The sequence below is a fragment of the Lissotriton helveticus genome, chromosome 7, assembly GCF_964261635.1.
Source record: "Lissotriton helveticus chromosome 7, aLisHel1.1, whole genome shotgun sequence".
NCBI classification, from domain to species: Eukaryota; Metazoa; Chordata; class Amphibia; order Caudata; family Salamandridae; genus Lissotriton; species Lissotriton helveticus.
The window spans coordinates 1,733,840,531-1,733,853,748 of record NC_136068.1 but is presented as its reverse complement, the minus strand read 5'-3'; the positions used below and the strand labels follow the sequence as shown (position 1 = coordinate 1,733,853,748).

Sequence of the window (13,218 nt, the reverse complement as noted above, 5' to 3'; positions counted from 1 at the left end):
AGGAAGATGGGTCTTTTTGTAAACAGGGGGCCAGTGGAGGGAGCAGAGGAGACCACCTCTCTTGTATTGGTTTAGCAATCATTGATGCAGCTGGTGCAGTCACACTAAAAACCCATGGGTGTGTAAGGGGCAAAATGCATTGCAATGATGCTTCACAAAAGAGGTTTTCCATGTTACCATTAGGGTCTCGGGCACCCTGAAATGAGTTCATAAGCCCTGCCCCACAGCCCATTCCAGCTCACCCGTGTTTCTTGCCAGGAGGAGTTCCCGGCGATGGGGGCAGGAGCTAGAATACCTCTCCCTTAAGCATTCATGCCAATGGACCCGATTCAGGCAGGAGCCGCCTGGTTTATACCCAAAATGGTTTGACTTCAGCTGTCTCAGGCCCAAAACTCCCTCGGTTTCTATATAATTCAAAGTTATTTTTTAAAAGCTCCCTCTTTGCAGCTTGAAAGCAGTGGTGTGTATGCCAGTGCTTTAAATGGGGAAAAATAAGTGCAGGTATTATTAAAATGAGTTAGAAGTGTGGCAAATAGGCGGGGCTACAGGAGGGGCTAAGGGCACGATATGATGATACATAATGACTTCTGTACCAGTTGCAGCACATATCAAAACTCATGAGAAATGTGTTTATGTAAACAAAACAGGTTAATTCATTACACAAAATGGAAGCCAAACTGGATAATATGTTAACATTTCCTTGTTTTGTAATATTTGCTGCTTTTTAATGTCATATGTTAATTGTTGTTGTTTGGCGCAATACTATATATTCTCAAAGATGCACATACACAGAGAGTGAAACAAGCTGAGATGAACACAAAAGCATTGCACCCATTCTCTTTAAAATATCTCCTGAGAATGTCCTGATCCTCTCTCTTTTTCCTCTCACACAAAAATAGGCACACACAGAGCATCGCCCCCCTTAACACCAAAGCCCCCTTCTAGTCAGCAGTGAGGCACATCTTGAATAATTAGAAATATACCAGTGTTCACCCTTGTCTGTGCCGTTTAAGCAGGGCGTGGTCAATCCTAGTGATTGGCAATGCAGCCTAAGCCTTGTCTTAAATTTAGAGACCAAAACAGGTTGGACAGGTCTCAGACTGCGACCAACCTGCCATGCGCACTTCAGGCCTTGAACATATGCTCTGTGAATGAGCAAGAGGAGAATGCCGCAGACCGCGTGCCACGCAGGGGGGACATCAGCGAGGGAGCGCTCTAGTGCCATTCGTCGCAGCTCCCTGCCAGTACATGTGGGTGGGCGTGGAGGGGAGGTATGCAGGGCTCCTTGCCCCTCCCCGCGATCGCCAGGTCACGCGGCCAGGGCTGGGCTTACCTGCCGGGGGGGGGCGTACCCCGTACTTAAACCTCGGCTGCCTACGGCTCGGCCTCTTTTCAAGCTGTCCGCCCGCTCGAGCGCTGTTCCCACCCTATCCCTTACCCAGCGGCTCGATAGGCGGTGCTAAGTAATGGAATGTTGTAACGTTGTCTTTTGTGTTGCAGGCGGAGTTACAGGGCGATCTGGAGGCAGCCGGGTACAGTAAGGGTACCTCTGCGGCAGACTGGTACAGTAAGGGTACCTCTGCCTGGCACAGTAAGGGTGCCTGAGCCAAGGACCAGGAGCTGCAGGAGGTTCCGGGAAACCGCGACGGTGCCCCGTTAGTCCTTCGGGCGGTCGGGGGGCCTGAACCGACCGGGGGTGTGCCACACCGCTCCGCCCTGACAGGGGGGGTGGCAGTATAACAGAAGATGGCAATGTGCTGCACCGTCCGAGCATCAACTCACCGTGCTGGCCGGCTCTTTAGGCAGGCGTGACAGCGAGGGGCTGCCTGCTTGGGATCGCTCGTAAGATGACCCACCTAAACGTCATACGTTTGTTGTATGAAAATAAACCTGCAGCAGTTCTTACCCATAATACGTGTCCAGAGTATCATTTGGGTTGGAGATGTGATATGTGTAAGTGGGCGGGAGCGAATGACGGTGTGGGCACTATGCAGCTCGGCCCCTCTAATGTCCTTCGGAGCGTTGGGTTTACCGGACCCACCCAATCCTTGCTTTACTCTCATGCAGTTTTTACTATAAAATGCCTGAGAGCAAAGCCTGGATTGGTGGTGGGCAGGCGCGCGCTTGGTGCGTCCCCGCACACAATGTGCAGGCAGGACTGTGGTTCCCAGAGCGCTGCCGGGATTAAAGAGAAAGCCAGATTCCTTTCTATTTAAAGGATTTCGTCTTCCGTATTACGGGCAAGGATCTCTCTGCCCCGGATACCCATGCAACTAACCTGCGCACCCTGCTGCCTGTACCAGTGGGCACAGACCAAATCGCGTGTGTGGGCTGCTCAGAGCCAGAGGGGGCATTTGAAAGCTGGGGCTCGGAGTCCGAAACCATCCGCTCCTCTGCTGTAAGTAATACATAATTAACCAAACATCAATGGCACTGATTGTAAACCTTAATATTATTGTTGCTTTTCTTTTTACTACTTATCTGATTTTTTGTGCAAGTGGGCTGGAGAATTTCTCACAGAGAAATAGTTGTGTTTTTGTTCCTCTTTTTAATTTGATATCTCACTTAGAGTGTTGTGCTTATGTACTAAGGGTCCCTGTTAATTATCAGTCTTGAAAAGAAGCAAAAGACACCCAGCCCCCTCATGCCTCCTTCCGTCACCCCCACCACTTTAGATTGGTGGCAGCCGCCACTGCATATATGTATGTATAAACGATTATTAAACTTAACAAGAAATGCACCGGATTTTTAACTGCACACAAATGTGTGTTAAAATACCATGTCAAAGGCCATTCATAATTTCAGAACTCAACAAATATCTGGTATTTTTATGTGAAAAAAGTGGCAATCCTCACTTCACCTGTCAACTCACTTCTATATCTTCATCCCTCCCCCTTCCTTCTATGTTCATCTCAACTTACCCTGAACCACATCCATTTGCCAGTTATCATGGAGCTCATTCTTGGAGTGCTGCAGCGTTCCCTGCTGTTCATTTATCTATGGGAAGGGCTAACTTTACTCCCATGGAGCCAGTACCCAGGTCACTCACTGTTATCATGAAAAGGCAGCGATTAGTGTTGGAGGGGCACACAAAGGAAAGCAGCCTCTGTGCTGAAGAAAAAGATGAAAAGAAAACGGGCTTTGAAGACGAAAGAGGATTGTGTGGCGCTGCCAATCACTTTAGTAGGGCCAGTGCATTTTCCTAAAGGGGATAGGATTACTGACTGGCAGCCCCAGCCCATTTCACATGCCTGATGGAGGAAGGGAGGGGGTGTGCCCTTAAGCACTTTAAGCCTAGTAGCCTTTGCGCACCTGATCGACAGTGCGGAGTCTGTCTAGACCCTGTCCTGCTGATCACAGCATGACGCAAGCCTTCTCAAGCCCATGCAGACTGGGCACATTCAAGTGGGCGGTGCTGGAATCTCCAGCAGCTCCTCTCCAAAGACCAATGAGGGGCTCAGTGACTTGTAAGCTCCTCGGAAGCAGAGCGGCATCTGCCCTGAGCTGGAGGAGATACCTAACCTGAGCCTGCTGTGCCCTCAATGAGGGTATCGGTACTCTCCCTGACCTAAGAGAAGTGCTGGTACTGACGGCCAGAAAATTCGGAAGTGCCGGTACTCAGTACCGGTGAGTACCGGCCCATTTAAAGCACTGTGTATGCTTAAGTGCACCAGCATCGCCCCACCACAGCCCGTACCATCCCTGCACCGCACAAGCCTTGGCCCACAACCCTTCATTACAAACACGTGGCTGTGGACCCTTCCCAGAAGTGAGTAGCACCGTCCTGCTCCCACCAGCAGCCATACTTATAGACACATTTGAGGCCACTGTGTGTAGGTGTGTGTATGTATTTATATATGTATGTGTATATATATATTTTTTTTTTACAGTTTCATTTTTTTGTCGCAATTTTTGTGTAGCTTAAACTCGACCCGAAGGTACTGAAGCACTTTACATAAGCACCAGTTAAACTACACAAAGATACATTCATTAATTTTTTTGAAGGCACAGTGAGATTAAGTGATTTTTTTTTAAACAAACTTTATTAGGTTTATAAAACAAAATAAGCACTTTGCATACATCATTGATCCATTCACTCCCTCCTTCATGATATCAAGCCTTTTGCTCATCAATTTTGGCGTCATCCCAGTTTTCGTCTTCATTGTTTGTTTGAGAACCGACAGTCATGTGACTAGGATTGCATATTCCAACATTCAGTATATTCCAAATATAACTCCATAACTTGTCCCAATAAATCTAAACTTAGACTACCTATCCCCTCCCACCCTCCCTCCAGGCATGTCACACCTATTGTCTCTTTATGCTCAACAATAAATAATAATTGTGCGCTATCAGCTAGTTCCAATTCCCATTCAACACAAGTCATACAGACTTTCTCTCCAGTTTCACACTACCAATACCTGTTGAACGTGAATGGGCAGCCACTCCCGGGCGGTACAAAGAGCTTAGGCTGTGTCCGGGGTTCCCGGTTCCTCGTCACTGCCACTCCCATCCTCCGGGTTCTTTAATAGTCCCACCAAGTGTTCCCATGCATGGGTTGCCTCCAGCGCTCTCTCACTCCCCGCTAGCTGTAGTCGCGTTAATCCATCACATTCTGCCCGTTTGACAAACTCTTCCATCTAATTAAACTCGGGGGCCCTCTCGTCTTCCAATGCAATGTGATTTCTCTCTTAGCCAACACCAACCCCATGTCTATAAACTTGCTAGTAATCTTGGTTTGAGCTGTATGTGGAAACCAATGCAATATACAAGTTCCTAGCTCCCGTCGCAGCCCTCCATCAGTCACCTCCTCCAATAATGCAATAACTTCATCCCAATAGCCAGCGAGAAGTGGGCATCCCCAAATCATGTGAGGGAAATCTGCCCCCTCCCCCTACACCGGGGACATTCGTCTGAATCAGTGTTTAAGTATGTTTTAATTTTCGCCGGTGTGAGGTAGGCCCGGTGCAAGATATAAAAGTGAAGCAACTGGAAACGAGCATTCTTGGTACTCGTTCTACTATCCCAGCCCAAACCCTTTCCGGAATCTATTTCCCCACATCTACTTCCTATTTTTGCTTGAGCGTATCCAAAGGGGGCAACTTCTCAAGTGTCATATGATTATAGAGGCATGTGACCGCTTTAAACTTCCCTGCCGTAATTACTACATATTGGCATCCCATCGAAACCCTAGGTTCCGCTTCTCCCTCCTTCCAGTGGGCGCGGATAGCCGCAGTTAGCGCCGCGTGGAGCAAAATGTCTCCACCTCTCAAATCAACCTCTGCGCACCTGATCGACAGTGCAGAGTCTGTCTAGACCCTGTCCTATTGATCACAGCATGACGCAAGCCTTCTCAAGCCCATGCAGACTGGGCACATTCAAGTGGGCGGTGCTGGAATATCCAGCAGCTCCCCTTCAAAGCAACCCTTCGCCTCCTAGTGCCCCATAAAAATCCAGTGGACATGGATGTAAGTTGTTTAAATATCCACACTCGTATCCATATTGGTAGTGTTCCGAAAGATCACAATAGGCGGGGAGGGCCACCATTTTAAGTAAAGACACCCGCCCAGCAACTGATAGTGGCAGCGTTCCCCAAAAATCAATACTGCTTGTCAAGCCAAGAATCGCTCTTACGATGTTACCCTCCAATATTTCCGCCCTGGAGTGATATATCTGGACGCCTAAGTAGGGGAGGCACCTGCATTCCCACCAAACTCCTGCCACTTCCTGCAGATCCTCTTTATGTCCATCCGTGGGGAACAAGCAGGATTTAGCCCAGTTAACTCGAAGGCCAGACGTCTCCCCAGCTCATTTAATAACGCCTGTGCTCCCAATAATTCCCCCTCTGTGTCACCGAGGAACATTAGCAAATCATCTGCATATAGGACTATATGATGTATTTGACCCTGCACCTGTAACCCCCGAAAGTACCTCCCCGTTCTGGCCCTTGCCGCTAAAGATTTCATAGCCAACGCGAACAATAGTGGTGACAGCGGGCATCCCTGTCTCGTGCCCCGGGTAACCTCACCTGATATCACCCCTCCTGTCCTGACCCGGGCTGTAGACGACTTATAAAGTAAGGCCGTCCATGCTATGAAATCCTCACCCAACCCAAACCTGGTCATAACATGGAAGAGATGAGGCCATTCCAGACTGTTGAGCGCCTTCTCTATATCAACGGCAAACACCGCAGCTGTGGCCCTGGTATAAGTGTCCACTTCAAGTATGTGCAGTAAGCGACGTATATTGTAGGCCGTGTTCCTAGTAGGAATAAATCCAGATTGGTCGCGATTAATTAGGGTCGACATGTAGGGCAACAGTCGGGTAGCCAAGATTCGGCTTAATATCTTATAGTCCGTATTAAGCATGGACAACGGCCGATATGCTATTCTGTCCCATGCCGCCTTACCCGGTTTCAGGAGTGGAATAATAACCGCCTCTCTTGTGGACACAGGGAGGTGACCCAGGCGCTTCGCCTCATTGTACAAATTGACTAAGCGCTGCGCTAACATAGAGCTCAATCAGGAGTCCGTCTATTCCTGGTGTTTTGTTCCGCGCCATATTTTTAATAGCAGCCCGTATTTCCCGTAGTTCAATGTCCCCTCCCAGTGCCTCAACTGTCTCATCCTCCAGTTGTGGGAGCTGAAGCTCGCATAAGAACCCCTCTAATTCGTCCCCAGTCCTAATCGTCTTGCTCCTGTATAGTTCCCTGTAATAATCATAAAACAATCTGTTCATACCTTCTTGAGTAAAGCAAGCGACTCCCCGGGAATCGCTAATCTCCAATATCGGCGAGCCCCTGTGCGATGGGTTAGCCAGCTAGGCCAGTAGGGCACCCGACTTGTCTCCCTCAGCATGTGAGCGCGTTACATATGCCTTGTGATCAAAACATCGTAGACGCTCCACCTGCCCTGCCACAGCCTCCCGTGCCTCCTCCAAGACCCTCTGCCTATCCGGTCCATTAGGGCAAGCTTTCTCAGCTCCGGTAAGTGTGTTTCAGCCTCCCTCACTTCCTACAGGAGCGCCCTGCGCCCATACTTAAATATCAGCTTTAAATATATTTTAGAAATTCAACTGTTTTTCTCCAAACATCAGCTTATTAATCCTGAAAACTCAGACATTTTAGTTTAGAATACATTTGATCAGTCCTTTTTGTTTTTCCTTACTAATACTTTTGAAACTAAATAAAACTTGTTTAAAATACATGCTTATTAATTTAGTTTTCCTGACTCATACTTTTATGCTTTTCAATTTAGGTAAATAATTAATTCGACCAACCAAAAGCTTGTTATTTAGGTCACCGAGTTGCACAAAGAGGGGATCTCCTTACAGCTAGCTGGAGAACTCCCAGAGCCACCAGCTCAAGAGATACTCGATGAGAGAAGTCTGGTCTAGCACCATCCCCCACCCGCTCTCACTCCTCAAACGTCGCAGATCTCATGCAGTGTACCAGGTGGACCAGTGTCACTTGCCTGCTCCGGAAGTTTCACGCAAGCCTGCTCCGTTATGCCACTCAGGAACAAAACACGCCGGATTCAAGAAAGGGCGAAACTCGCACTCCCCGGCAGTAAAGTCAGATCACGATATAGTTCGGGTGCAGCCAGGCCTCTTTCCGCTTCCCCTGTGGGAAAAGAACCTCTCGGTGTGCCCCGTAGAATGCTATCCGGACTTTCAGTTTCGAATCACAAAGTCTAACATCACGGCCTGGGTTTTAAAGGAACAGTGTAATAAGGTATACTCAAGATAGGCGCCCGGTTGTATCTCTAAGCAGTTGTTTCAGTGTTTACTCATATCTTTTCCTTGCCTGCATCGGTTTTTTCCGTCATTTTCAGCAAAGTGTTTATTTGCTTTACATATCAAAACGTTATGCTATTTATTGGAAGAGGGAGATACCATTTTTGTTAAAGCTGAGCCAGCTAAATATCTTATATTTCCACTAGATGGCGCACAATGCTACTCCACTCTGTTTTCCTTCTATACACAGGATGTACATCAAAACGTTGAACACTCACTGCCAAAGCCAATATTTCAGATTTTAATGAACCAACAGATATTAGCACAGGCGTTCACAAATGCTCTGTGCATGCATTGTATGCAAACATTGTTCATCACAAAAAAAGCCTGTCCTAATGCCATTGCCAGTGGTGGGAAAAAGTTGCAAATAATATTGATTTCTGCTAAGGTGTTTAGGATAAAAAAAGATCTCAATGTGACAAAGAGCACAGTTGAATTCATCTTTCAGATTTAGACTAATGCCTCCTGCATTCCAATGTAAACACTGCCTGGCGTAGGGATGAAACATCGCCAGCTCATAGCGTGATGTGAGTGGGTAATAATACTCCTTTGGTTGGAGCCAAACCAAAGCCCACTCTATGCACGTTTGAAAGAATTGCTAAAAATATGGGGAAACAGTCTTTAAAATGTTGCCTTTACAATGTACGTATTTGTGCCTTTACCACGCATGCCTTTACTGAGTATGGTAAGTATTGATATATCTATATGTAGGGGCGGGTAGAGGTAATTTAAAGAGATTAGGGGTGTGTAGTGGTAAAGGGAAGTAAGGGTAATGTTAGGGTTTAGGCCCGGTGTTAAGGTTGAATGTAGGATTTAGGGGTTGGTAGTGTTAAGAGGATGGTAAGGGTGATTTTAGGCTGGTAAGGGAAAATGTAGGGGTTGTAAGGGTAACTGTAGGGTTTAGGGTGGGTAGTGGTAAAGGAATATTAGGAGTAAATTAAACAAGCACTGGCATAGCCAATAGGTCTCGCTTTTGGAACCTTATAAGTATTTAGCCATGCAACACTTGATGTTGTTTAATCAAGGTTATTGTGCTGGATAACTAAACACTTATAATGTCCCAAAGGCGAGACTTATTGGCTATGCATTGGGGGCCTTATAAGTGTTTCAGTAGAGCTATTGAGTTTGCCAATGTTTCTAAGCTGTGGCTGCTGTGCAGTGTGGCGGCTGTGCAGCACGCTGAGAAGTTCTAATTAAAAAGTGTAAGAAGCACTGAGTGATACTGTGGTGTTGTTGAGTGATGCTGTGCTGGCCCTGAGTTATGCTGTGGTGGCGTTGAGTGATACTGTGCTGGCTGTGAGTGATGCTGCGGTGGCCCTGAGTGATGCTGTGGTGATGATGAGTGATACTGTGGTGGTGCAGAGTGTTGCTGTGGTGGCGTAGTGCGATGCTGCGGTGGCGCTGAGTGATGCTGTTGTGGCCCTGAGTGATTTTGTTGTGGGCTTGAGTGACGTTGTGCTGGTGCTGAGAGTTGCAGTAGTTGTGCTAAGTGATGCTGTGGTGGTGCTGAGTGATGCTGTGCTGGTGCTGAGTGATATTGGGGTGGTGCAGAGTGTTGCTGTGGTGGCGTAGTGTGATGCTGCGGTGGCGCTGAGGGATGCTGTTGTGGCCCTGAGTGATTTTGTTGTAGGCTTGAGTGACGTTGTGGTGGTGCTGAGTGCTGCTGTAGTTGTGCTAAGTGATGCTGTGGTGGTGTTGAGTTATGATAATGTTAATCATAGACGCTGAGAATTTTACAAAAACTGATGTCTGCTCATCTCATGCACGTCCGTAATCAATGGATGTGCGCATTACTTTCTCACACCCAGGGCTCGAGTCGGGGTACCATGCGCGTGGACAGCATCCCCCCACTTATTTTACCGGGCCCTGCCAAACAGCTGGACTTACTCTTTGGCCTCTCTGGGACGAGGAGCTCGACACCTTTTGTGACGTCACTTCCTGTCGTGACGTCACTTCCGGTGACAGCGTCCCCCCACTTCTTTTTTTACGACTTGTGCCCTGCTCACACCCAAGCAGAACTGTACCTTCCAAAGAATCAGCATGAAGTACTTACCATCTTCTGGAGCTCCTCACATGACTCTTGCACTCGCTCTCGGTCATTGCTATCCACTACGAAGATGGAACCCTGGAGACAAAGAACCATCTGGTAAAACAAAATGGGAGAAAAGTGCACTGCCTAAATGGAAATCCACCAGAAGGAGGTGGGGGAAAGCACGGCATAAGGGGAAAACTACAAAAGGAGACAGACACTGCTTAAAGCAACACTTCAAAGGGAAGATTCTGGTTACGTTACAATCAACTAGATTAGAAAATAACTTTTTGCATGCCGCAAAAGAGAAGTGGAGAGAAAATCACTGCTTACAGATTAATAAAGGCTGGAATAGAAAGGCACAGCTTACATCTGTCTACATACTAAAATGAAAAGCACTAATGATCGGGATGAAGGAGAAAGAAAGGGGAGAAAACACAGCTTTGAGATAAAAATGGAAAAAAGAGAAAAACTTCTTTAAAAGAGACAGACCAAAAAGAAGAAAAACAGTTTTAGTGAGAGAGCAAGTTAGTTGCGTTAGGGTTGGAGTTTAAAAACTCCTTATAGGTAGCCATAACCAAATATATGACAGTACAGTTTACAGGAAGATCCAATGGAGAAAAAAATGAAAATAGGTAGCCAGATTACAGAAGACAAAAGTGACTATTTATTTTTACGAGTTTCTTTCAAATACATTTTTTTAAGCCCACCTCTAATGGTGAAACTGAAACTATTTTGTCGGAACCCCTGCAAGGTTATGTAAAATATTGTGGAAGATTATAGTTAGTAAGCTAAAATGTCCATGATGTGCAGGGAAAGGGGCTTTACACTGCATAATGTGCTAAACATTGAGAGAAAGCCAAAATTTTCTAAAACGGAAACATTGCCCTCAGATGTTTAGTTTCTTTTAGTATGTGAAATGTACAACACTAAGGGCCCGATGTAGGTAGCCAAATACCGGTCGGTAACGGCCGAAAATCGGTAATTTCGGCCCTTACCGACCGGAATAAGAGTTTCAAGATGTATGTGTAAAAAAAGTGTCCGATTCGGTAAAAACCAGTCGGTAAAATACCGAATCGGTATTTAACGAATCGGAATATACCGAATTCTTATTTACCGAGTCGGAAAATAAGAAATGGGTATTTTCCAAATCGGAATATACCGAATTCTTATTTACCGAATCGGTAAATAAGAAATGGTAAAAATGGCATATCGAGATGTAGGGAACCCAAAAAATACCGAATACCATGAAAATCGGTATTTAAGAGTCGGTATTTACCATGGATTGAAAGCAGGTGGAAACCAGGTGCAGGATATAAAAGAAGGCCCCAAAATGCAACAGTGCAACCACAATGGCGGCTTTCTACATAATGACAAGGCGGCTACGGATACAGGCAGCAGGAGAGAGGGTCTGGCTAAGGGAGGAGCAGGTGTATAGGCAGAGGATCACCCTCTTCCAAATGACTGAAGCTGAGATCCTGCAAAGATACAGACTACACCCCAGAACCATCCTGGTTGATTGATTGATCAGGGACCTCCGCCCATATCTGGAACACCCAACCCCAAGAGCACACGCCATCCCATCCCATGTGCAGGTGCTGTGCTGCCTACACCTTCTTGCTTCTGGGAGCTACCAGAATGTGGTAGCTGTGGTAGGTGGGGTGTCCCAGATCTGCCTTTCACGTTTTTTCCGTAAATTCCTGGACGCCATGATGCAGAGTATGGGACACTACATTGAGTTCCCTGACACACCTGCTGAACTAGCAAAGACCAAAACCGATTTCTACCAACTCGCACACTTCCCGCACATCATAGGCTGTATCGATGGTACGCACATCCCACTATGCCCACCTGCAGCAACAGAACACATTTATAGAAACCACAAGTCTACGCATTCAATCAATGTGCAGGTGATCTGCAACGCTGCCAACATAATTACGGACATTGTTGCCAAATTTCCAGGGAGTACCCACGACTCCTACATCTTCCAGAATAGTGGGATATACAGACGCCTTGTTGCTGGTGATTTTGGGGATGGATACCTGCTAGGTAAATAACTGTGAGACACCCTGATAGTCAATGCAGAAGGAGCAATCATGAGTATGTGACTAATCATTATTTAATTTTCCACCAGGTGACAGTGCATATGCCCTGCGTTCATTTGTCCTCACCCCCTACCTGAATCCATCCACCAGGAGTGAAAGGCGTTACAACGTGGCACACAGAAGAACACGTTGCGTGGTGGAACGCACTTTATACTGCTTAATAGCAGATTTAGGTGCCTCCATAAGAGTGGAGGTGCACGGCAGTACACGCCAATTACCTGTTGCAAGATTATTGCGACCTGCGCCATGCTGCACAATCTTGCCACCAAGGAGGGCACAGAGGTAGAAATCACATATCATGAGGACATAGATGATGGGACAGAACAAGCCAATCACGATGCAGCAGGAGCAGCGCCAGCAACAGATGGCAGACGGAGACGCGCAGAAATCACAACCAGATATTTCTAATAGAGTGAGGAGACACAGGCATGTTTAGTTCTTGAAGCACTCAGTTTAATTTGCACTAATGGACTTCACATATACCAGAACACATGAACTAAATAAAATCCACTTTTCACACTGGGTGGCCAAAGTTCATATCACTGCGACCTATCCTGTGTTCAGGATTAATTGTTAATGTTTGCGCTTACGCAATATGTTGTGGGAGCTACGGGGCAGGGGGTCAACTTGCGCAGTGGTGCCAGGGTCATCTGCATGGAGCCTGCTGCTCTGACGAACATCCTGTACAGGCGTGCTGGATCCACTCCTGCTTGTGGACTCCTCTGTGTCCCCGACACACGTGTTACCAGCAGTGGCTGTCTGCTGTGTCAGCAGTATCTCCATAGCAGAGGTCACTCTCCCCATGCCCCTGGACAAGTCACTGCAGCAGTGCACAATGTCAGTCTGCATGTTCACTGACCGGCGGGATAGCAGGGTGGTTGCAGTTGCCAGACGGTTGATGGACTTATTCAGCTGCTTGAGTTCGTGCCTATTCCTGCGCCTTTCTGTCTGGTCACGCTCCAGCATGTCACATAGGGAACCCATGCGCACACCCATTTGCCTCACCCCCTCTGCCTTGGACTCCATTCTTTTTCCCATTGACTTCATTCCTAGGGCCATGGAGCATATCCCCGATCAATGTTCGACATCCTGCTGTTCAGGATGTGCACCTGTCTGTGCAAAGCCATGATCCCTTTGGCCTGCATGCGCTGAATCTTCACCATTGTGGTTTCCATACCAGCAAAATCCTCCTGCATATTCTGCCCCTCTTCGCGCTCACGTGCTCTACACCCACGGACACTTGCACGCACAGATCCTGATGACCCCTGTTGCCCTGCGTTGCCAGCCAGT

The 13,218-nt window shown here is 47.2% G+C and overlaps 1 protein-coding gene across 1 annotated transcript in view; it reads right to left on the bottom strand.

Annotated features, from left to right (window-relative positions):
• Window positions 1-7,692, bottom strand: part of LOC144770714 (uncharacterized) — a 115,637-nt gene extending 107,945 nt beyond the window's left edge. The window contains exon 1 of the mRNA XM_078655445.1: window positions 7,473-7,692. The gene's annotated coding sequence lies outside the window, so the exon portion shown is untranslated. The remainder of the gene's footprint in view (window positions 1-7,472) is intronic.
• Between the last annotated feature and the right edge of the window lie 5,526 nt (window positions 7,693-13,218).